Source organism: Chiloscyllium punctatum, chromosome 20 (genome assembly GCF_047496795.1).
Source record: "Chiloscyllium punctatum isolate Juve2018m chromosome 20, sChiPun1.3, whole genome shotgun sequence".
Taxonomy (NCBI): domain Eukaryota; kingdom Metazoa; phylum Chordata; class Chondrichthyes; order Orectolobiformes; family Hemiscylliidae; genus Chiloscyllium; species Chiloscyllium punctatum.
In genome coordinates, this window is record NC_092758.1 from 81,312,162 (window position 1) to 81,338,307 (window position 26,146).

Genomic DNA, 26,146 nt, shown 5'->3' on the forward strand with positions numbered 1-26,146 from the left:
TAGAGAAGATGTTTCCATTAGTAGGAGAGACAAGGACCTGATGGCACAGACTCAGAGTGAGGAGCTGACTCTATAGTATTGAGATGTTGAAGGATTTCGTCAATGGATACCAGTCCAACCCGTTCAATCTTTCCTCAATCCAGATATTTGTTCAGGTGGTGAATCCGCGGAACTCACTGCCACCGAAGGCTGTGGAGACCAAGTCATAATATGTCTTTAAGACAGAGATAGATAGGTTCTTGATTAGTAAAGGAATCAAGAGTTATAGAGAGAAGGTAGAAGAATGGGTTTGAGAAACATAGTCATGAATGAATGGCAGAGCCGACCCACTGAGTCAAATGGTCTAGTTATGCTCCTGTATGTTATGGATAGTACCACTACACCACTGCCTCCCTGAACAGAATTGGGTTTACTGACTTGTACTTTCTAATTCCATTTCTTCCATCACTCATCCATTCTGCATCTTGTAAATGCATTTGGGTATATGTAACTAGAGACAAAAATGAATTTAACCACCTCCTCCTTAATTCCTTAAATGCTCACATAATGGAATGGTGGAAATATGGAGAATCTAATCAGCCTCTGGAACTTTGAAATAATTCACTATGATATAACCTTCCTTCAAAGCTTTGCATATTTCCATTTAACTTCTGCTTCAAAAGCTCTAATATCCTCTGATCTTTTCAAAGTCAACTTAAGGCTTTTAATATGTCTGTCCATTCAGTGTCTTCTCCACGTGAATGAATATTTAGATTGCATGTCCTTCAGATTCTTTCATCCATGTGCCCTCAGTAAATACAACTATCATCCTTTTCGCAGTGTGGCATTGAGTCTGAGCATTGATCTTATCTATTCTATTCAACTGGAAATTTCTGTTAAACCCCACCAACCAGTTCTCAAATAAAAGTTGCCTCCTCCATTGCTTGACATTATTGACTTCAGTGTTTCAATTCATTTCAAACTGGGCATCACGTTCCTGGCACTAATTCGTCAGGTACGTGGAACGGTCCACCTTCCGCAGCTATATCAGCACCTTTTCCTACACTACATCAAAGACTTTTTTGGCACTACCGCGTGGTCACACAAGGAGGTTGAACAGTTCATCAACTTCACAAACACCTTCCACCCTGACCTCAAGCTTACCTGGACCATCTCAGAAACCTCCCTCTCCTTCCTGGACCTCTCCATCTCCATTTCTGGTGACCAACTCAACACAGACATCCACTACAAACCCACCGCCACCTGGACTACACCTCCTCCCACCCTGCTTTCTGTAAAAATGCTATTCCTTATTCCCAATTTCTCCGCCTCAGCCGCATGTGCTCCCAGGATGACCAATTCCATTAAAGAATATCCCAGATGGCCTCCTTCTTCAAAGACTGCAATTTCCCCTCCCACGTAGTTGACGATGCCCTCCAGCACATCTCCTCCACTTCCCACACCTCTGCCCTTGAAGCCCAGTCCTACAATCACAACAAGGACATAATCCCCCATGTGCTCACCTTCCACCCCACAAACCTCCGGATACATCGCTTCATCCTCCGCCATTTCCGCTACCTACAAACAGACCCCAACACTAGAGATATATTTCCCTCCCCACCCATCTGTGTTTCAGAGAGTCCCTCCGCAACTCCCTTGTCCGGTCCCTATCAACCCACCCTCCCCTCCCAGCACCTTCCCCTGCCACCATAAGAAGTGCAAAACCTGTGCCCACACGACCCCACTCACCTCTGTCCAAGGCCCCAAGTGATCCTTCCACATCCAATAGAAATTTACCTGTACTTCCACATACATCATCTACTGTGTCTGTTGCACTCGATGTGGTCTCCTCTACACAGGGGAGACAGAACACCAACTTGCGCAGCGTTTCAGAGAACATCTCTGTGACCCACAGACTAACCAACCCCACCGCCCTGAGTCTGAACACTTTATCTCCCCCTCCCCATCCGTCGAGGACATGTAGGTCCTGGGCTTCCTTCATCGCCAAATCCTAACCACCCAATATGGATTTCACCAGTTTTCCCATTTCCCCACCCCCACCTTATCCCAGTCCCAACCTCCAACTAGACACCAGTCTCTTGAATGGGCCTACCTGTCCATCTTCCTTCCCACCTACCTGCTACACCCTCCTCTCTGAATTATCGCCTTCACCCTCACCTTCATCTACCTATCACATTCTCAACTACCTTTCCCCCAACCCCATCCCCCCCTCCCAGTTATCTCTCAGCCCCCTTGGCCCAGAAGCCTCATTCCTGATGAAGGGCTTGTGCCTGAAACATCAATTCTACTGCTCCTCGGATGCTGCCTGACCGGCTGTGCTTTTCTAGCACCACACTCTTTGAGTCTGATCTCCAGCATCTGCCATTCTCACTTTCTCTGAGTTGATGTCAACAAGCTCCTACTTTGTAAATAGATGTTGGCCCTGTCGCCATTCCCCCGGCTTTAAAATATAAAAAGACACTGTCAGAGGCAATTCTCCATTTGCTTTAACACTAAGCACACAGGCTCTGGTCCAATAGTTCTGTAACCACATGAATTCCCAGTTGTCCCTTGTGAAAAAAATCAGTTTCTCCAAGAAATTATTTCTGTTCCTGATGGGTAAGCAGTCAGGCCTGACGTAGTTGATGCAAGAACAGGATGTTTGGAGACCTGTGGCAAGAATCCACTCTCAAGACAGCCCAGTGCGTTTTCAACTTTAGCTTTAGAAAAGACCAGGGTTTTGAGCTCCATAGCACAGGCAAACAAGTTTAAAATCCAAGCCACCACATCACCAACTCCCCCCAACCTGCATGTCCTCCCCATGTCTTCTGCACCTCAATGCAGCTGACTGAAGCTCAGTATTAGTGAAGGCCAGTGACTGAGTTGACTATCATTCTTCTTAGCATAGAAAAAGATAATGGAAAGAGACAATGAATACCAAATATTTTAAAATGAGAAAACTCCTAAGTAGTTCCAATAGTCATCAGAGGTGCAGAACATCTGCATAGTTAATGCAACACCAACTTGTATTTGTGTGAAACCCTTAAATGAGTGAACTGTCCCAAGGTACTTCACAGAAGAATTAACAGGCAAAATATTTTGATTTGGAGCTGAATAAGGAGGTATTAGGACAAGTGACCAACAGCTTTGTCAAACAGCTTACAACTTAAGGTGAATAATAAAGGAGCAAAGAGAGGAGGGGGCGTTTAGGGAGGTCATTCCATTACTTAGAACATAGACACAGATGGCAAAAATGCGTAGAAAATTGGGAATGCAATTGGACCAGAACTGGTGAAATGCAAGACCTTGGGTGTCGAAGGAGTTGGCGGAGTTAGATTTTTAAAAATATTATGTTAGAATATGTTCTTAATTAGCTAAACATTTCACTCAATAGCAAAGAGACCATAAGACATAGAAGCAGAAGCAGACCATTCAGCCCATCAACTCTGCTCCACCATTCGAGATCATGTCCGATTTGATAATTCTCAACTCTACTTCATTGCCTTTTCCCCAAACCCTTTGCTGATTAAAAAGCAGTTAATCTCAGCCTTGAATATACTTATCAACCCAACCTTGACAGCCCTCTGCAGTAAAGGATTCCACAAATTCACTTCCCATTGAGACAGAAGAAATTTGCAAAGGGATGACACCTATTCTGAGATTATGCTGTTTGATCCTAGATTCTCCCACAAGGGGAAACAACCTTTCTTCATCCACCGTGTTGAGTCCCCTAGGAATCCTTTGCGTTTCAATCGGGTCACCTCAGATTTTTCTAAACTCCAAGGAGTTACAGTTCCAACCTACTCAACCTCTCCTCATAAGACAAACTCCCCACAATTGGTATCAGCCCCATGAACCCCTAATCTCTGAACTGTCTTCAATACCAATATTTCTATCCTTAGATAAAAAGAGGAAAAAGGTTCACGATATTCCAGCTGTGGTCAGACCGGTGTCTTGCACAGTTTTTAATTCCATTCACTTTTGAAATAAAGGCCAACATTCCATTTGCCTACCCTGCTGAACTTGGATGATTCACACACGAGAACTCCCGAATCCTTCTATGTTGTAGCTTTCTGCAGTCTTTCTCCATTTAAATAATATCCAGCGCCTTTATTCTGTTCTTCTCTATTCTTCCTGCCAGAGTGCATAATCTCACATTTCCCCACATTACATTCCATCTGCCACCCTCTTAACCTGTTCATATCCCTCAGTGGACTTGTGTGTCATCCTCACAATTTCTCTTCCCTCCTACCTTTGTATAATCAGCATAACCTGGCTGTAATACATACACTTTCCCTATCCATGTCATTCCTATGCATTGTTAATAATTGTGGCCTCGGCACTGATCCCTGTGGCACCTCACTCGTTAGAGGTTCAGCCTGAAAAGGCCCCCTGTAGCTGCTGTTGATCACCAGCAAAGTTTTCTTTTGAAGATTTTGCCAAATGTAGAAAAACAAAGGAATTGTTACTTAACTCCCCAAATATTAGTAGCTGCAGTGCATTTGAGTGAAAAAGTCAACGTCAAAACCTTCCTCAGGGTGCTCCGGTTTCCTCCCACAATCCAAAGATGTGCAGGTTAGGTGGATTGGCCGTGCTAAATTGACCAGAGTGTCCAGGAATGTGCAGACTGGGTGGATTAGCCATGGGAAAATGCAGGATAACAGGAATAGGGTGGGGGGAGGGGGAATCTGGGTTGGATGCTCTTCAGCGTAGACCAAATGGGCCAAAAGTCCCATTTGTGGACTTCAACAGCTTCCTCATTTCCCCTTCCCCCACCTCATCCTAGTTTCAAACTTCCAGCTCAGTTACTGCCTCCTTGACTTGTCCGACCTGCCTATCTTCTTTTCCACCTGTCCACTCCACCCTCTCCTCCTTGACCTATCACCTTCATCTCCTCCCCCACTCACCCATTGTACTCTATGCTACTCTCTCCCCACCCCCACCCTCCTCTAGCTTATCTCTCCATGCTTCAGGCTCACTGCCTTTATTCCTGATGAAGGGCTTTTGCCCGAAACGTTGATTTCGCTGCTCGTTGGATGCTGCCTGAACTGCTGTGCTCTTCCAGCACTACTAATCCAGTATTTGATTTTCAGCATCTGCAGTCATTGTTTTTACCAAAAGTCCCACTCCCATACTGTAGGAATTCTATGATTCAATAATTCTACCAGGTAAGGAAACATAATGAAAATAAGTTAACATGAAGAATGAGATCAGAGCAATATTCAGCTGTTAAGTTTAGAACATAGAACTGTACATCACAGTACAGGCCCTGCGGTCCTTGATGTTGTGCCAACCTTTTATCCTACTCTAAGATCAAACCAACCTACATGACCTTCATTTTGCTATCATCCATGTGCCTAGCCAAGAGTTGCTTAAATGTCCCTAATGTCTCTGACTCTACTACCACCTCTGGCAGTACACTCCATACACCCAACACTCTCTGTATAAAGAACCGACCTCTGACATCTCCCCTAAACCTTCCTCCAATCACTTTAAAATTATGCCGCCTTGTGATAGCCATTTCTGCCTTAGGGAAAAGGTCTCTGACTTCACTCTATCTATGCCTCTCATTATCTTGTACATCTCTATCAGGTCACCTCTCATCCATCTTCGTTCCAATGAGAAAAGCCTCAGCTCCTTCAACCTTTCTTCATAAGACATGCCCTCCAGTCCAGGCAGCATCCTGGTACATCTCCCCTGTACCCTCTTGAAAGCTTCCACCTCCTTCTTAAAATGAGGTGACCAGAACTGAACACAATATTCCAAGTTTCTATATTATTTGTTCACAGTATGTGACCATCATTCGACAGGACAGCATTTATTGTCTATTCCTAATTACCCTGGAGAATGTGGTGGTGACCTGCCTTCATGAATGCTGCAGTCAATACAAGGTAATTATATCTACAGTGATGATAAGGAGAGAGTTCTAATATTTAGATCTTAGAATGTTGAAGGAACAGATATGTACCTCCAAGTCAGGATGGTGTGTGACTTAAGGTGGAACTTACAGGTTATGATGTTTCCATGTTTCTATGACATTGTGCTTCGAAGTGGCCATGGGTTTGAAGGATACTGCCAAAGGGCCGTTGGTGTGTTGCTGTCATATATCTTGTAAATGGTACACACTGCCTCCAGTATAAGAGGAAGTACAAGTTGAAGGTGGTGGAAAGGTGTCCATCAAGCCCGCTGCTTTGTTCTGGATCATATCAAGCTTTTTGACTGCTGTTGGGGTGCGCTCATCCAGATTAATAGAGAATATTCCATCATCTTCTGGATTTGTGCCTCATAGATGTTCATCAGACTTTGGGGAGCCAGGCAATGAGTTACCCACTACAGAATTCCTAGATTTGACTTGCTCTTGAAACTACAGCACTTATGTAGCTAGTTTCTGGTTAATGACAATCCCTTGGATGTTGATAATGGGGTTTGCAGTGATGGTAATGCCATTGAATGTCAAGGGGACATGATTCGATTCTCTCTTGTTGGAGATGGTCGAGGTTTGCACTTGTGTGGTACATGTGCAAGAGTGGAAAATGTTGCTGCTAAACATTGTGCAATGACAAAGTGCAAATTAAAGTGCTCTTAAAGTAGATTAAACTCTTGAGGAAATGGTTACTGTTCCTAAAGTAAGTTGAAATGTATTAGAGCCGTGACCTGGAAGTCGAATCTGTCAAATTTCAGACTTCCACCATTTAAGTTGCTTAAAAAATACAATATTTACATTTTTCTTTCATAGATTGCTGTGGAATGGCCTCATTATTTTGGGGAAATATGCAAATAGTGCATTAGAGTTTGTCTGTTCTCTCCAAATTTGCCTTGAACTTAGATTCCTCCCCTAAGGGTGTGGTGTGTTTCTGTATAAATTGCCACAGTGAGCAATATTTCCTGAAAGTTATAAGAACATCACAATGTGACTTGTATTTTTAAAATTGTTAAGAAAAAAACTGTGACCCTGTTCCTGTACTATTTGTAAAATCAGTGCGTCAGTGCCTCCAATAACTGTTTTCACTCTGCAAAAATACTGGACCCCGTGCTAATCACTCAATGTTGCCCAGCTATGAGTTATGGCACAGAAAATGTAGCCAATTAAACTCCAGACTCACATTCACCAACCAAGTATTTGCCAAGTATTTTCACTAAATACACCATCTAATGTACACATTTAGTTGTACCACTACTCCTACATGTGTGGGATAACAACTATTGTGCAACTGATGCATAAAAGAGAAACAGAACAGAACTGAAAATTAATTTTCAACAAACACAAAGTGAGCAATAGAGGGTTTTACTTTGCATATTACTTTCTCATTCATGTAAATGCAGGTCTAAAACAAGCTGTCAACTCGTTATTGTCTAATCTGCATGACTCACAGAGATCAGTGAAATCCCTAATTTATCTTCTGAGAAGCAAGAACAAACACACTTTCACTTTCTCCATGGAAGCCTCTTAAAAATGTATTTCTAAATCCTTACATCACAGATATCCATCCCTTCCCTGGTTCCACATTGCCATCTTCCTAGTGACTCACTTTGAGGAGATAGTAATTCATAGCCACAACTGTGTCGATTCGTTTGTATTTGCATCAAAGAGTTATGTCTGTTGATGATTTAAGCTTACAGAATACTAAGAAGCTCAAAGATCACTTTCCAGAAATTACCGATTGGTACAAATGGAAACCAGTGTCTAAAATGATGAAACTGTCAAGCACGTTCTAATTTACAAAGTTTTCTCATTAAACTCTGTGACCTTAATGAGCTAAGCTAGTTTGAACACAGATCCACATTAGCAGCAAAAGAATATAGTGTGTCTTCTATGGCACAACACTTCTATTTATAAAACAAAGAACGACAAGAGAAGGCCCTTCATAACATAGTGTCTAATAGTGTTTAATGATGAATGATGTCACGATAACCCAGAACTGAAAATGCAATCAGAATGTCTGGAAACAGTAATTTACCTTAACAATTATAACTTTAAACTAAGAAATAATGCCAATCAGCAATTGATACCAAAAATGCAAAGCAGTTGCCCAAATATGTTTTAAATAGCCTTGGAGAAATATGGATAAACTGCCTTAGCACTGGAATAATGTACTGCAGATTATACAATATCATACACATATTTTGATAAAGTCCACATCGTCATGACCACGCATCATAACCCTGGATCACCTATGGATGTCCTGAACATGTGATTCCAATATGTGCTTTTAAAAAGAGGACTGATGTAACCAAGATGAAAATTCGGTGGTTGTTTGCACCTGAACAGAGTCAGGGAAACTTCAAACAGAAATGGTGTTGGACTGGGGTGTACAAAGTTTAAAAATCACACAACACCAGCTTATAATCCAACAGGTTTGTTTTGAAGCACTAGTTTTCGGAGCACTGCTCCTTCATCAGGTGGAGTCTTCACAACCACCTGATGAAGGAGCGTCGCTCCGAAAGCTAGTGCTTCCAAGTAAACCTGTTGGATTATAAACTGGTGTTGTGTGATTTTTAACTTCAAACAGAAAGGCTAATTAGGAGAATGAGAGGCTGACTACCCACAACCCTGTCTCAGCAGGTGGCCTTCTCATGCAGATATTTTTGTGATTTATCCATCCAGGACATACAAAAACAGGATTTAAAAGCAAGCATCCATTCTGTTTGTTAGTGGCTTGAAGTCCTATTGTGTGGACCAGTATCCTGTGATGATCACAGTTTTGAGAACAGTCAATAAGCACCCCTGAACAGCTAGTTAAAAAAAGGAATAAGACTACCTTACTCTGAGTACTATTAGCCAACCACATATGAAAGGTAATAGGATAAAGGAATTTCAGTCAACGTGAAAAGCCACAAATCTCAAAATTGGCTGTTCAACTACTAATAACAACACGACCAGTAGCATCCAGTGAAATTGCCACAGTGCCACACAGAGACCGATCTGTATTTTCTTTTTAACTTGGGTTTCGTTTTGGACTCATTCTTACTCTTCTTAAGTGTATGTGTGTTTTATTTATTTCTTCATATTTAGTAACTAATAAACTCGCTCACTTGTTAACTCAATAAACCCTGGTCAAATTGCTTCCTTTTAAAACCCAAGTCCCATTGGTCTGGGAGAAAGGTAGAGAGGGAACTTTATCAAAAAATTAACCCGTTGTAAACAACTGATAGGGTGAATGTATAAAGAAAAAGATCCAGTTCATCCCTTGCCACTCAGAGCTTAACTATTTGGGGTATCCATCTGGACCAGTAACCATTTGGAAACCTTCCCTAAGACAGGCTAAAACAACATCCTTTGAGGTAGCACAGTAGAATGCCAAGTGAAATCCAATACACGAGAGATAGTTCTATGATCATCTTTTATGTCTCATGCTTTAATATATATGTAAATTCAAATTTGAAAGCAAAATTTTGGCAAAATTTAAGCCAGTTATTTGCCATCAGTTTCTTCTAAGCATCAATGAACTGCAGCACAATACCCTGTGTTTTTTATTGCAGTGTTCCTCATGTATTCTCCAGCATAAAGAGCAATAGCACCGGTGGTGTGTTTGCAATCTTCTTTCTGCTTGTTCTACTTGTTATAAACTCTGTAAGATGAAAACAACATTAAGATGGCTAAGGGGAGAGTGGAAACGACAGTGATTGAATACTGTGAGTGGCTACTGTGATCCCATCACAGCAGAAAGCACTGTCAAATGGTTCACGGGAGAGCAGAATAAAGAAATTACTCTTCAGCTGTTAAACTGAATTATAAGGAAATTAGAACCCAATGTATATGATTAAAAAATTTCACTGCAATAAACTGGCTTTCCCTTGTCGGTCATTTTAGACGATTTAATTTTGACTCTCCCTGAAATGATAATTATCTGAAATTCAAACTCAGCTTTTTGTTTCTGTTAATCTACCACTCCTCTGAATTTCATTGGTTATAGATACAGCAGCTCTGTGAAAATCAGCTGCATGGTTACACAGGACAGGGGCAATTTTACAATGAGTCTTTGCTAGCCTGCATGAGAAAAATCAGCTTTGCCCAGCGCTGCATTGGATAAATGCTTTGGCTATTCCAGATTGAAGCATAAAGCTTGGTTTTACACAGTAGAAGGTGGGTGTGCATTGAAGTCGGGGCCATTTGACAGCCATCAGGACATTGGTTGCTTTGAGATGGCCCTTCCACCACATCTGGGGAAGACTTGTGCTCCTAAGAGCCAATCAATCAGCTGGCATCTCTTTGGTTCCAGTGGTATGCCCTGAAACTACTGAGACTGCAGTGAATCCCAAAGTAAAGTGAGCTCTGATGGAGCTCCAACATTATGCTTGATCTTGCTAGTATCAGGCTGGCACGGTGGGGGAGGTGGGACAGACGGAGCATGGTAAGGGGCAAATGCGGGAGTGGAAGATGTTGTATAATGGCCTCTGATGGGTTAAGGGAACTGATAAAGGCAGTAGCAATGACCCCAGCCCTCCCACTTCCTGAGCCACCAGCCAGAGCAGTGAAACCTGCTATTCTCCCTGATTAGTCTGTGTCTTTCCTGCCAAATTCCAGTCGTGACAGTAAAAGGCCCTTAGGTGGCAGTTAATTAGCCAAAATATCTTCAGTTGGCCTACTGCTGGATGGGCCTCCAGAAAATTCGACTGCCACTGCTAAAATGGAGGCAGGGAGGGATGAATAGGTAGGCAGTGGGAATCGTGGTATGGCCCCCAAATTTACATTCCCCCTTAATTGTGGGTGACAGCATTAAAGCTTATGCTCACCAGATTCCACTGTCAGGATTGAGTTAGCAGATTCTATCTGGGGTAGTTTTATGAATGACATTTTATTTCATTCTCACTGACTTTGAGGTGCAGTGAATAAGAAACACATTTTAAGCAATATCTTCCACTTCAGGCTGGGAATACTGCAATAACAGAAGGCCATTTGGCCTCCAAAACCTGGCGTGCTTTTCAAAAAGATCATTGTTAATTTGACGGTTGAACTCTCTTCATTTGACTTGACTCCATATTCTTCATAAGGTAAAAACAATGACTGCAGATGCTGGAAACCAAATACTGGATTAGTGGTGCTGGAAGAGCACAGCAGTTCAGGCAGCATCCAACGAGCAGTGAAATCGACGTTTTGGGCAAAAGCCCTTCATCAGGAATGAGGGCTTTTGCCCGAAACGTCGATTTCACTGCTCGTTGGATGCTGCCTGAACTGCTGTGCTCTTCCAGCACCACTAATCCAGTATCCATATTCTTCATACCCTTGGCCAGCAAAAACCTACCTATCTCAGAAATGAAAATGATTAACTATCTTCTGGAAATAAATACTACATTTTTATCAACCTCTGCATCTGTTCCCTAACATCTCTCATGAAAAGTCTGACTCTAATTTCAAGGATGTTCTCTTCTCATCCTGGATGACTCCAGCAGTGGAAAAAGGGTTTTTCTCCACCTGCTCTATTAATTTCTTTCAAAATCCTATAAACCTCAATCTAATCAAGCCTTAGTCTTCAATGTGCTAGAATGTACATGGCTAGTCTATATGAGCTCTCCTCATAATCTAGCCTTCAAGCGTTGGTACATAGTGCTGAATCTGTCTTGCTGTCCCTCCAAAAGGGCTCTTTTATCTAAGGTGTGAGACTCACAATTGTACATAGGACTCCAAATGTGGCCAAGTTTGAAATCCAATAACTCCCACAGCAAGGTGAGCATCAGCGAAGGCACAAGGTAGAATAGCTTACTGAATCCCACAGTTTTAGAAACAAAGGCAGACGTTTCTGGAAAGGCTCAGCAGATCTGGCAGCATCTGTGAAGAGGAATCAGAGTTAAAGTTTCGGGTCTGGTGACCCTTCCTCAGAACTCCCTCACCAGACCTGAAACATTAACCCTGACTTCTCTTCGCAGTTGCTGCCAAACCCGCTGAGCTTTTCCAGCGACGTCTGTTTTTGTTTCTGATTTACCGGTTCCCACAGCTTTAGAACTGGGGGTAAGGCACCAAAGGGCTGTGGAAGAGTGGAGTGGATTCGGCAGCGTGCGAGACACAGAAGGTAACTGGAGGAGTGAAAGTTTCTGAGAAAAGTGTCCAAGATGCACAATGAGAATGTTCATTACTGCAAGGTTTCGAAGGCTTTCAATGCTCATGTCATCCTTAACTAATGTCATTTGTGTCCTTGGTGTGACTGTAAGAATAGCAGGGCTAGAAATAGATTTCTGAACTTCATTTTTAACATCACATGATAAGTAACGACAGCTGTTTGCTTTAATGGAACACTTTCTGCTTAATGTCAAGACACACAAGAGATAGCCTCAGCATAAAATATTTGCCTTCCTCTGGATCAGAAACTCAGTAATTGGGTTACAAATACATTAATCTGGATACATCATTCAGCATGCCTTGTCTTCTCTTTAGGTGTTTTTGTTTTCGCCTTCCTGTTCTGAAGGCTATCACATAGTCTAGGACATGGCAACCTTCCAGTTCCCTGCCCAAATAGGTGACTCTCCCATGACAACTCCAGACTTTCCATTTCACCAATAAATGTTTGTTCTGGGATCCATCAGAGCAGAGACCCATCCTGTTAACAATCATTGTATATGCGCAAAAAGATTCTTTTCTGCAGAGGTCATTAGAACTCACCACCCATCTGCTGTGTTCTGCTCTAGGACAGGGCCGAAGTCAACCCCGAAGTATGAGCTTCTGATCCATTTTCTAGGGATGAGTAGATTTTTCTGCTTCGTACTTGTTACCTTCTCCTACTAATGCTCTATTCTTTAACCTTTAAACTCAGAGGTGAAATGCCACCATTAGATGAAGGGTGAGCAACTGAAAACCTTTCAAAATGTGAACTCCTGCCTTGATATTTTTCCCTGTGTGGTCCAAAGAATGTTGAGACTAGATGTAATGTCTTTATCATCACCTCAGCTGAGATCTTCTGACTCAGCTTAGAATAGGCCAGGTTTAGAGGGTTTGAGCTATCGAGAGAGGCTGAACAGGCTGGGGCTGTTTTCCCTGGAATGTCAGAGGCTGAGGGGTGACCTTATAGAGGTTTATAAAATCATGAGGGCCATAGATAGGGTAAATAGACAAGGTTATTTTCCTTGGGGGTGGGGTGGGGGTGAGTGGAATCCAGAATGAGATGGCATAGTTTTAGGGTGAGAGGGGAAAGATTTAAAAGGGACTAAGGGTCAACTTTTTCACACAATAAGTGGTGCGTGTATGGAATGAGCTGCCACAGGAAGTAGTGGAGGCTGGCACAATTACAACATTTAAAAAGCATCTGGATGGGTAGACGAATAGGAAGGATTTAGAGGGATACGGACCAAGTGATGGCAAATGGGACTAGATTAGGTTCGGATATCTAGACAGTATGAACGAGTTGGACTGCAGGGTCTGTTTCAATGCTGTTCATCTCTATGACTCTAACAGGCATTATATGGTGAGATCTCCTAGGTATAGGTGATGTGTTTGGAAAGTGTATTTGTACCCCAGGCTCATTGTGCAGAAGAAATAGGGGGGAATGGACATGGTGTGGCTCTGTCAAATCTGGTGATGAATGGCTAAGTGTGTTCAGTGCCACCAACCAGTCTTCCAACTCCAACATTGGCAGGCCATTGTCAGGTAAGTGATCTGGGAGGAAGAGAGTAAAGCTTTTACTGAAGCTGTGAGCATTAGTGATAGAGGTGAAGGAATTGGAAAGGGTGGCAGCTGCATAAGTATTGTGGATGATGGGAGTGTTAAAAAAAACACAGTTGGTGAAGCATTGCTGTGACTGACTTGTGAGTTTATCCAGACTGGATACAAGTGAAATTATGGAGATGACCAAGCTTTAAATTCATATCTTTCTCTAACTTCTCCCTTATGACCCCACAGGCTTACTTTGAGCTCAACCTGTCCATAAGGTCAATTTCCTACTCTTTATTCCCATGAGGTTCCTGACCATTCAACTGCCCTTTCTGACTCCAATGTTTGTGAATATTGTTAGTGGTTCTGTCTCTTCAAGTACCACCTCACTTTCCTTCAAATCTGTCATCCATCTTGGCAAACTAGCACTCCACCTCCAATCTCATTTCCCTCTGCAATGTCCTTTAGCATGTTGTTGCCTCCCAAATCAGTATCAAATTTAGCTACCACTCAATCAGGTTTCTATGCCAACTACATCACTCAAATGGTTGTCATCAAAGTTTCTAGTTACGTCCTATGGTGGTGCTCAATCCATCCTCATTCACCATGACCCGTTTGCAGCCTTCGACATGACTTGTTGACCACACCATTTTTCTTCAACCCATTCCCCCTTTTGTCAGGTAAGTTTATATTTTCCCGAGTTCACTCTGACCCATCCAAAGGTAGCTAGGGAATTACCCGAAAGGTCTTCTGTTCCCACACCTGCACCCATCTAGACTCATTCAAGTATTTATCCAAGTCCCCACTTCTGTATCTCATCTCTATGCTACCCCTCACAAAAACATTTGGAAGCATGATTTTAGGCTAATCACTTAAGTTGAAGGCATCCAGCACTCGTTCTCTGCGATCTTTCCCAATCTCTCCACTGCTTCTGTCCTGCTCATTTTCTAGTCTGACACTTGAGTGCTTCAATTTCCTCCAATGTGACGTTGCCCCTGCAACAATTCTTCTTCCTTTGACTGCTGTTCAGCCACCGACCCTTACTATTACCTCACACAAAACCAAATCGCTTACAATCCATGCATCCGATTTGACTCTAAACTGTTTTTCCATATCTGTATCATCTCCAACACAAAATCGACCAAACACCCAATTACCACCTCCTTTACATATCCCTTACTCTTCCTCAATTTCTTCTGTTCTTCTGCTCGCTCATTTTTACTTCAGGTTCCTCCAGAATCAACTGATGGAATTTTCACCTCTGCACCATTTCAATTCTTTATCACTCCCCAAAAACTAAATCTCACCCAAAACTCTCCCGTCCAGATTCTATCTTGCTCATTTATTGGCCTGGACTCCATTGATCTACATCATCTCCCAATCCACCACTGCCTCATATTCAAAATTCTAATCTTTCTGTTCAAATTCCTCTTTGGCCTCACCTCTCCAAGTCTCTGTAACTTATATCTGTGCCTCTTAATCTCTGGCACCATATATACCTTCCACTCTCTTTAGTCTTAATATTGGTAAATTATGCCTTTAACCATTGTGATCATTTGTTGTGCTCCTTTGAAACAGTGACCACAGACATTTTATATCTACCTGAACAGACAAACAATATCTCAGTGCATTGAGCCGTAAACTCATAGAGTCATAGAGACATACAACAGGGAAACAGACCCTTCAGTCCAACTCATCCATGCCGACCAGATATCCTAACTTAATCTAGTCCCATTTGCCAGCACTTGGCTCATATCCCTCTAAACCTTTCCTATTCGTATATCATCCAGGTGCCTTCTAAATGTTGTAATTGTACCAACCTCCACCACTTCCTCTGGCAGCTCAATCCACACACACACTACCCATTGTGTGAGAAAGTTACCCTTTTAAAGTTTCCCCTCTCACCCTAAACCTATGCCCTCTAGTTCTGCACTCCTAGACCTCAGTGAATAGGCCTTGTCTATTTACCCTATCCATGCCCCTCACGATTTTATAACCCTCTATATAGTTATCCCTCAGCCTCCGAAGCTCCAGGGAAAACAGCCCCTTCCTGTAGCTCAAACCCTCCAACCGTGGCAACATCCTTGTCAATCTTTTCTGAACCCTTTCAAGTTTCACAACATCCTTCCAACAGGAGGGAGACCAGAATTGAACACAATATTCCAAAAGTGGCCTAACCAATATCCTGTACATCTCCAACTTGATCTGTCAGGTAGAAACTTAAAATTGCAGCACTTAATGAGTTCTGCATTTAGTTCCTGGTTCCCATGTGTGTTTGACTGTCCCAGTGCTCCTTGTAATGGAACCCAAGTGGCTACAGCACAGCTAGTGAAAAGGAGACTGCTGACTTTCAGGAGACTATCTTTGGAAAGGAACTTTGAGCAACTCTTTGAGTCGAGAAGGACTCACTTCATTCTCCACAATCAAGGCATGGGCAGCAGCAGTCTGAGCTGCTAAAGTCAAGGCCATATTTGGAAATGGTGGGAGCACAACTGTTCTTCCCCCGAGAAATTACAACAGGTTTATGCTTCATGGCATAAACAAACCAGAGGTTGGAAGAATACAGCAAGCCAGGCGACATCAAGAAGTGGAGAAGTCAATGTTTCGGGTGTAATCTTTCTTCAGGACTGGGGGTGGGTGTGGAGGAGCTGCAGATAAAGGGGGAGGCAGGGGCAGGGTGGTGAGGTGCGGCTAGGTGAACACAGATAGAGGCTACGCTTCATAGAGCCACTTCCACTGCCTCGGTTCTACTCCCCACTAATCCTAGTAACCTCTTGGAGGACACATTGCTGAATTGTCGTGACAGACATCATTGAACATTGAACATTGGTAGCCAAAGCAATGATGACAGTAATCTGAGCTTCGACTGCAACACGCAGATGTTCGATGGAAGCAGAGACATTGGTCAACAAATGCTGCATCGTGGTTAGTTCCAAGAAAATGTGTTGATGGGGTTGGCTACAGGCTTTATTCTGTAAGTGATGGGCTCCAACATCTGCAAAAAATTCTGCAGATGGGAGCTTGCATCAGTCTTAATTTTCAACATTTTATCCCCTTTTCTATATTGAAGGCATTTTAAAGGTACAGTTGAAAAGATGATCTGAAATGGACAAGCGTATATAAGTAAGCTATATTCCAAACTCAAACTGGGAAGTTCCTAAAGAGAAAACTAAGGAGGTATCTTACTCAGTAAAGCATCTACTACATTTAACATCATTCAACCATTATGTATATTCGCAAACATTTCAGTCATGTGCATAATCTCCTGTAAGAACAAACATTGGAATTCATAGTTCCACTTCAAACAGTCTCTAACTATTTGAAGCTGCCAATCAAATGCTGATTGGCAGGCACCACACTGTAATAATGCAAGGTTGTGAAATCAATCATACCATACTATTCCAGAAATGGTAACTCTCAGGCTTATGTCAATAGACATAAACAAAATCAATCAGGCATTCCTTCAAACATTTAAAAGACAGGATGCTTAGAAAGTCAGGCAGTTCATCTTGTTATATTTTTAACAACTCCTCCTTGAAACATTTGACAGTTCCTTTTGACAGTTCCAATGAACTTAACAGATTCAGTAAGATTTTTACTTCCTCTACATCTTTATGCCAACTTTCAACAATCACAAAGTTCACCTTATTTCTTTCAAAGGACACTTGACATTTACCAAAGAGCTCCTGGCCATGAGAAAGGGTGCATTACCTCTTCAAAAGGAGATGCTGGTTATCCAAATGAACCCACAATCTTCAGATGTGCTCTCACCAGGTCTATGCTGTAAATGTTGTCTGTCAAAATTACATGAGCAGAAATAGTTGTTAGCTTATATGTGTGGCTGCGTCCATGAAACATGTGGTCGAAACCCCTGAAATATAGTGTCAGCCTTTGAAGACAGGGTTTCTGATTTTCAGTGACATCGACCATTTTTGTAATGACTGAGACCTCACTGTCATTGTGAAAATCCTACCTAAGTAGGTGGTAGTATCAATTCTGCATGCTTTCACATGAAATTGCATCCCCCTGAAAGGTCCAGGTGCTACTGTCCCAACACTTCTCAACTGAAAACGTTATCCAGACAACCATCATGTGGGATCATACTGTTGGCAAAATAATTGGTACGTTTGCCAGTTAAAATATTAAGAAAAGGCTGGATAGAGAAACACATCCATCAGAAGTATTCCTTCCACAATCCATCTACAATCTACTCTATCATTTCATCCAAGAGGCAAAATTACTTATAATTACTTCCTGTTCTGCAAAATTCCAAAATGAATGGGCATTCCCACATCTCCTAACTAGTTGGTTACTAACATATTAATTGTATGCTGGTGGTAAGCAGTAACTGAAGATTCCCTTATGCCCCTATAGAAAAGGGTAAACTAAAATGGTGTTGTTAGTCTAGGAGATACATACTTATAATGCTTTTAGTTATATTTAATCCTCATATTTATATTGAGTACTGCTGGAAATAAATGCTAATATTTGTGTAGAATGATTGGTTCCAATTCTAGCCTTCATTATTGGGCTTTCTGGAATAAAACGTAACTATATCTCTCTCCATAGTTAATATTTCCACCTCCAACATGTAGCTCATGTACCAGGAATTACTTGATCATCACAATGCACACCCTTCCTTATTATCTTCAAAACAAGATACTGTGAAATCCGAAATAAAAGCAGAAGAGAAGCTCTAAATACTTCAGAGATCAGGTAGCATCTGTTTGATTAAAGGTAGTGGATATGAAACATTAACTATTTTCTCTCTCCACAGATGCAATCTGAGCAGCTGTCCAATATCTGCAGTTTTAATCTCAAACAGGTATTTGTATTGCATACTAATCAATCAAAACAACTAATTCATAGTCAGTTAAATTGGACCCCATTAGATAAAGAAAAGTAAGTCATCAATCCACAGAAAGCACTTCGATTGATTGGATTAGATTCCTTACAGTGTGGAAACAGGCCACTTGGCCCAACACTGACCCTCCAAAAAGTCACCCACCCAGACCCATTCCCCTACCCTATATTTACCCCTGTCTAATGCATTTAACACTATGGTCAATTTATCATGGCCAATTCACCTGACCTGCATGTCTTTGGTTTGTGGGAGGAACCCGAAGCACCCAGAGGAAACCTACAGAGACACAGGGAAAACATGCATACTGCACACAGGCAGTCACCCAAGGCAGGAATCATACTGTGAGGGAACAATGCTAACCACTGAGCCACCATACTGCTCTCTGTCAGTGCTGGAAGCAGCAGCTGTGAGAAAGCAAAGGACTTCATTCCAATATTTTGAGGACAGAAATTTGTTAGAGTTTGGGTGGGGGTGACCAGCAGAGTGGAATTAAAGTATTATGTGCTCATTCTTTGGACTTGAGAAGTTATCTTTACAATGCATTTGATTGTCCACTTGTAACATAGCACATCAGAAATGTTATTTAATATATTCAAGGTTTGGGAGAAGATTTGTAGCTCGGGTGCTCGTTGTTGTGGTTCTGTTCGCCGAGCTGGGAATTTATCTTGCAAACGTTTCGTCCCCTGTCTAGGTGACATCCTCAGTGCTTGGGAGCCTCCTGTGAAGCGCTTCTGTGCTGTTTCCTCCGGCATTTATAGTGGCCTGTCTCTGCCGCTTCCGGTTGTCAGTTCCAGCTGTCCGCTGCAGTGGCCGGTATATTGGGCCCAGATCGATGTGTTTGTTGATAGAGTCTGTGGATGAGTGCCATGCCTCTAGGAATTCCCTGGCTGTTCTCTGTTTATTTAATATATCTCTGAGTGTATCTCTGAGTGTAGATGTGAATCTGCCAATTCTGAAATGTTGCTAGAACTGGGTTTTGAAGATAGTGTGGAGATGCTGGTGTTGGACAGGGGTGGACAAAGTCAGAAGTCAGATAATACCAGGATATAGTCCAACAGGTTTATTTAAAATCACAAGATTTTGGAGCACTGCTCCTTCGTCAGGTGAAGTGGAGGATGGCAAACAGACACAGCATATGTAGGCAGAGAGACAATGGCAAGATAATTTCAGGTAATTAAGTGTGTTAGATTAGATTAGATTCGCTACAGTGTGGAAACAGGCCCTTCGGCCCAACAAATCCACACTGCCCCTCCGAAGAGAAACCCACCCAAACCCATTCCCCTACCCTATATTTACCCCTGACTAACGGACCTAACACTGTGGGCAATTTAGCATGGCCAATTCACCTGACCTGCACATCTTTGGATTGTGGGAGGAAACCAGAGCACCCAGACGAGACCCCGCAGACACAGGGAGAATGTGCTAACGCCACACAGACAGGCGGGAATCAAACCCAGGACCCTGGTGCTGTGAGGCAGCAGTGCTAACCGCTGAGCCACCGTGTTAACAGGTAAGTACAAATAGTGCGAGTAGAGTGTTGACAAGCTGAATAACAAGTCTTTGCAGGTAACCAAGGGTGGCAACAGATTAGTACAAACTGTGTGAATAAAGTGTTGACAGCTGGATTTTGGAGACCATGAGAAAAGGAAAGAACTTTCAGATGGAGCGGTGACTACACAACAACCTCGGTTATTCGAACATCAATTATCCGAATTTCAGATTATTTGAACAAGATCTCAAGTTCCCGTAAAAACGTTATCAGTTATACAAACAATCAGTTATCTAAATAAAATACTCCCCGCCCATTTCATTTGGATAATCGAGGTTGTTCTGTATTGGCAGTGTAGTTTTTGAAAAAGATTGGCAAGTAATCCAGGATTTCAAGATGCATTACATCAGGAAATAGTACTATGTTCTGGGAAAGGCTTTCTGTGATGAAGGGCTTATGCCTGAAACGTTGACTCTCCTGCTCCTCGGATGCTACCTGACCTGCTGTGCTTTTCCAGCACCACACTCTTCGACTCTGACCTCCAGCACCTGCAGTCCTCACTTTCTCCTGTGTTCTGGCAAACTTGGCTCATGGTCAATATCTGTTGGAGGATGGGAGTCCTGAGGGATATAAAGAGTTGGACAGTTCTTGGTTCTGTACAGAATATACAGCTGGAGATGGATCGCAGAGCCAACTAGCCAATGAATGATCCTATTTCTTATATAACCTTAAGTAGAATTGAGGTCAAAGTTTGGTTATGACCATATTGAAAGATGGAGTGAGCACAAAGAGTGAATAGCTTCCTCCTGTTCCTATGTCTTAGATTTTTATGGTTCGGCAAGTCTTGCTTTCAACTCAAAAAAGCTGTGAAAAGGAAGAAGAGTGTACTGGATCAAGTCACATTTGGGAATGCTTTGTGCAATCACTGCGTATAAACCATGAAAACATTCCACTGTCAGCCCTGACACCTCTATCAATCTTTATGAAGACTTGTTTGGAGATATTACATTTTTAAGAGTAAGATAAAATTCTCAAAACAACTGTCTGCCAACATGTGTTTCCTCATGTGACAAATATCGCGTGACTTGTCAGTCTACAAAGTCTGTATTCATGCTCCATATTGTGACAACAAACGTTGGTAATGGGATTTAGCCTTGATAAGAAATCACTTTGATCCTTTAGCTCTGCTGCCTTTAGTACAGCAACAAGCATTCAGTCTGCAAATAAATGTAGCTATAAGAAACTGACATCTTTCAATCTCATAATGCAAAGTTGTATCTGTATTCGGTAAGACTGCACCACTCACTTAACCAGGCACAATACAAACAGAGGGCAATAATTACTTGTTTACTGTAGTAATTGCTCTTGTGTGAAATCATGTTTGCTTTCAACATCAAACAACAACAGTGATGAGTTTTTTTTAGATAATATGAATGCTAGATGTGTGTATGCCATCTGTGTTTACAAGCAGACATGTTAATAATGCTGCTAATCCGATAGAATTTGCCGTTGGCAAGCATGGTTTTATTATCCTGTCACCACTCTGTCTCTTGAAAAGATTTGATTTTCAGGATGCTTGACAGATAACATGTGTGTTGGCATGACCCAGAGCCTGTTGTTAGGGTTCAATGGCATGACAGGAGCTGTCACCGTGGCAAATACTATTTTCTTGCTTCTGAATCTAAAGACGAGATACTCCCTCTGAATTACGCATCCGCTTTGGTTATTAATTTACTTTGTAATCATTTAACTAAAACATCGCTTCTTGTATTGCTCTGCAGACTAGCTATTTCAAATCCTTCAAAAACTGATAAATTCAAGCAATTCTAGAGAAATACCTTGCCCACAATAGCAAAAATGATTAACTTATTTTGTATATTTTTGCACTAAACGTGGATGTAGTTGGCTGGGTCAGTAATTATTCCTGATGAAGGGCTTTTGCCCGAAACGTCGATTTCGCTGCTCCTTGGATGCTGCCTGAACTGCTGTGCTCTTCCAGCACCACTAATCCAGAATCTGGTTTCCAGCATCTGCAGTCATTGTTTTTACCTCAGTAATTATTGCCCATTCCTAAATTTCCATTATAAAGCTGCCTTCCTGAACTGCTGAAATCCATCTGTGATGTGGAGGTGTCGGTGTTGGACTGGGGTGGACAAGTTAAAAATCACACAACACCAGGTTATATTCCAATAGGTTTACTTGGAAGTACGAGCTTTCGGAGCGCTGCTCTTTCTTCAAGTAGCTGTGGAGCAGGGTCATACGACACAGAATTTATAGCAAAACTTCTCAGTGTCATGCAACTGAAATGATATATTGAACAAAACTAGATTGCTGTTAAGTCTGTCATCATTTAGAATGTGTTGCAGGTTTCAGTTCATTAATATGTAAATCCCAGAACTTCTTTCTAGTCACATTCTCGACATAACTTAAGGCTTTATAAGAAAAGGTGACATCTCAACTCAGATTAAAGGTGTCTATCTGATGTAGGTACACTGACAGTGCTGTTAGAAAGAGAAATCCAGTATTTTAACCCAGCCTCAGTGAAGGAACGTAGAAATATTTCCAAATTGAAATTAAAGCTCTTGAAGTTTAAAGCACTTAGTGAGATATCCATTTTTAATATCAATGGATCAGTAAACACAAAAAAAAACGGTTATGGAGGGTGGATATGCACTGCTACTGTGGAAATAAGTCATGAGGAAGAGCATTACCTGTTATCTGTACATAGAACTGATCTCAGCTGGGGAGAAACAGGACAATTTGTGTGTTACACACAAGAATGAGCAAAGGGGGCCAAAATTAATGTCTCATTTGTAAGTAGGCTCCCATGTCACTGCAACGTACCCTTAACACGACACTGAAACCTAGATTATGTGCTGAGCTTCAAGTGTGTGACTTCAACTGATAAATTGATCAACTGAACCATGATATCACATCAACAAGGTTCAGTCAGGGAAGAGGTAGAATACTGAATGATTCAACTGCAACCACTGAAAAGGCTATGCTGACAGTTCGACCAGTATACGCTAATGTTATGATAGCAGCTCTTTCGTGATTCTCTGTAACTGCAAAGCTAAAAAAAGTAAGTATTTTTATTAAGACCTTCAATCTCATTTCGTCAGCTTCAGGATAATCCACATTCCACAAACTGCTATGAAAACTTTGCTCCGACTTTGACAGCCATGATAAATTCCACCATGGCAGCTGAGATAATCCACAACATTTCAGAACAATGAACAATATTCAAAAGCAAACAAGCCACAAAGTTATAAAAAAATCAACTCGGCCTATCTCTCAGTGAAAACTAATCCTTTGAAAGATTCCAAGATCCAGGATAGCACCTTCACAAAATGTTGGTCAGTTCTTTCAGTTTTGCTGAAATTTATCAATTAGTTTTTGAGATATGTTGTCAACATACAAACAACCTAGCAAACTGAGATAAAAACACTACCTCTTCTAATCTTTAGTGGTTGAGGTAACAACATTGAAAAATCAATCTATCAGCTATGTAAGCTTTCAAATACATCTATTCTTTCCACTGTGGCTACAGTATGCACCATCTACAGTTTTCAGGGACACAACTCGCCATCTTGTTTAGCAGCACCTCTCAAACTTAATAACTTTATGACGAGAACGAGAGTAGGACAGTAGTGGGAGACTGTGTATTGAGTCGGAAGAGATAGGAGAGGTCTTGAATGAGTACTTTTCTTCAGTATTTACAAACGAGAGGGACCGTATTGTTGAAGAGGAGAGTGTGAAACGGACTGGTAAGCTAGAAGAGATACTTGTTTGGAAGAAAGATGTGTTTGACATTTTGAACAACTTGAGGATAGACAAGTCCCCCGGGTCTGACAGGATATATCCTAGGATTATGTGGGAAGCAAGAGAGGAAATTGCAGAACCGTTGGCAATGATCTTTTCGTCTTCACTGTCAACAGTGATGGTACCAGGGGACTGGAGAGTGGCAAATGTTGTGCCCCTGTTCAAAAAAGGGAATAGGGATAACCCTGGGAATTACAGGCCAGTTAGTCTTACTTCAGTGGTAGGCAAAGTAATGGAAAGGGTACTGAGGGATAGGATTTATGAGTATCTGGAAAGACACTGCTTGATTAGGGACAGCCAGCACGGATTTATGAAGGGTAGGTCTTGCCTTACAAGTCTTATTGAATTCTTTGAGGAGGTGACCAAGCATGTGGATGAGGGTAGAGCAGTGGATGTAGTGTACATGGATTTTAGTAAGGCATTTGATAAGGTTCCCCATAGTAGGCTTATGCGGAAAGTCAAGAGGCATGGGATAGAGGGAAATTTGGCCAGTTGGATAGAGAACTGGCTAACTGGTCGAAGTCAGAGAGTGGCGGTAGATGGTAAATATTCAGCCTGGAGTCCAGTTACAAGTGGAGTTCTGCAGGGATCAGTTCTGGGTCCTCTGCTGTTTGTAATTTTTATTAATGACTTGGAAGAGGGAGTTGAAGGGTGGGTCAGTAAATTTGCAGATGATACGAAGATTGGTGGAGTTGTGGATAGTGAGGAGGGCTGTTGTCGGCTGCAAAGGGACTTAGATATGATGCAGAGCTAGGCTGAGGAGTGGCAGATGGAGTTCAACCCTGCCAAGTGTGAGGTTGTCCATTTTGGAAGGACAAATAAGAATGCGGAATACAGGGTTAACGGTAGAGTTCTTAATAAGGTGGAGGAGCAGAGGGATCTTGGGGTCTATGTTCATAGATCTTTGAAAGTTGCCACTCAGGTGGATAGAGCTTGTAAGAAGGCCTATGGTGTATTAGCGTTCATTAGAAGAGGGATTGAATTCAAGAGTCGTGAGGTAATGTTGCAGCTGTACAGGACTTTGGTAAGGCCACATTTGGAGTACTGTGTGCAGTTCTGCTCGCCTCACTTTAGGAAAGATGTGGAAGCTTTGGAGAGGGTGCAGAGAAGATTTACCAGGATGTTGCCTGGAATGGAGAATAGGTCGTACGAGGATAGGTTGAGAGTGCTAGGCCTTTTCTCATTGGAACGGCGAAGGATGAGGGGTGACTTGATCGAGGTCTATAAGATGATCAGGGGAATAGATAGAGTAGACAGTTAGAAACTTTTTCCCCGGGTACAACAGAGTGTTACAAGGGGACATAAATTTAAGGTGAAGGGTGGAAGGTATAGGGGAGATGTCAGGGGTAGGTTCTTTACCCAGAGAGTGGTGGGGGCATGGAATGCGCTGCCTGTGGGAGTGGCAGAATCAAAATCATTGGCGACCTTTAAGTGGCGATTGGATAGGTACATGGATGGGTGCTTAAGCTAGGACAAATGTTCGGCACTACATTGTGGGCCAAAGGGCCTGTTCTGTGCTGTATTGTTCTATAACTACGCAATCAAGACAGGCAAGATTATCAAAACCGTGGAAATACCACCTTCCTCATTAATTCTGTTCCAAATCACAGAGTATTCTAAGTTGAGCATATATTTCAGCTTATTATAGTTACTGAGTTTATGCCTGGCATCATCACAGAAGCGTCATCACCTGGAGTACTGCAGACGTTCATACAGATCAAGGTAAAAACCCACCGCCTATCTCTCAATGCAGTTAGACCTTTGGCGTTTGGGAAGGGAAGAAAAATAATCGGAGGCTCCACAGGAAACAATCACTAAACAGTGACTCCTGCTAGGTGCGTGTGAGAATTGAACAGGCTCACCTTCAGCAGTATTAAACTTCCAGCTCAGCACTGTCCCCATGACTTGTCTGGACTTGTCCTACCTGTCTGTCTCCTTTTCCACCTATCCACTCCAACCTCTCCTCCCTGACCTATCACCTTCATCCCCTCCCCCACTCACCCATTGTACTCTATGCTACTTTCTCCCCACCCTCACCCTCCTCTAGCTTATCTCTCCATGCTTCAGGCTCACTGCCTTTATTCCTGATGAAACGTCGATTTCGAAGCTCCTTGAGTGCTGCCTGAACTGCTGTGCTTTTCCAGCACCACTAATCCAGAATCTGGTTTCCAGCAACTGCAGTCATTGTTTTTACCTCACCTTCAGCAGTACCCCAAGGAACTGGGTAAGGTTTCTACCTAGTGGTCATGAAACTGAACACAGGCCTGAGTTTGTGTCTTTGTGAAAGGGAGGGAGAAATCTAGAATGACTATTGTAAGTAACAGGTTAAGTTTGAGAAGTTTAATCATGGGCCTATTTTACTTTGTCCAGCTAAATGATTAAAGGTTCCCAACTACTTACCAATATCTCAAAT

The 26,146-nt window shown here is 42.2% G+C and overlaps 1 long non-coding RNA gene across 1 annotated transcript in view; it reads left to right on the plus strand.

Moving 5' to 3' along the window:
* The window catches only part of LOC140491808 (uncharacterized), a 42,104-nt gene extending 23,719 nt beyond the window's left edge, over window positions 1-18,385 (plus strand). Inside the window, exons 4-5 of the long non-coding RNA XR_011963434.1 lie at window positions 5,769-5,870; window positions 18,336-18,385. This is a non-coding gene — a long non-coding RNA (uncharacterized lncRNA). The remainder of the gene's footprint in view (window positions 1-5,768; window positions 5,871-18,335) is intronic.
* Window positions 18,386-26,146: the final 7,761 nt, after the last annotated feature.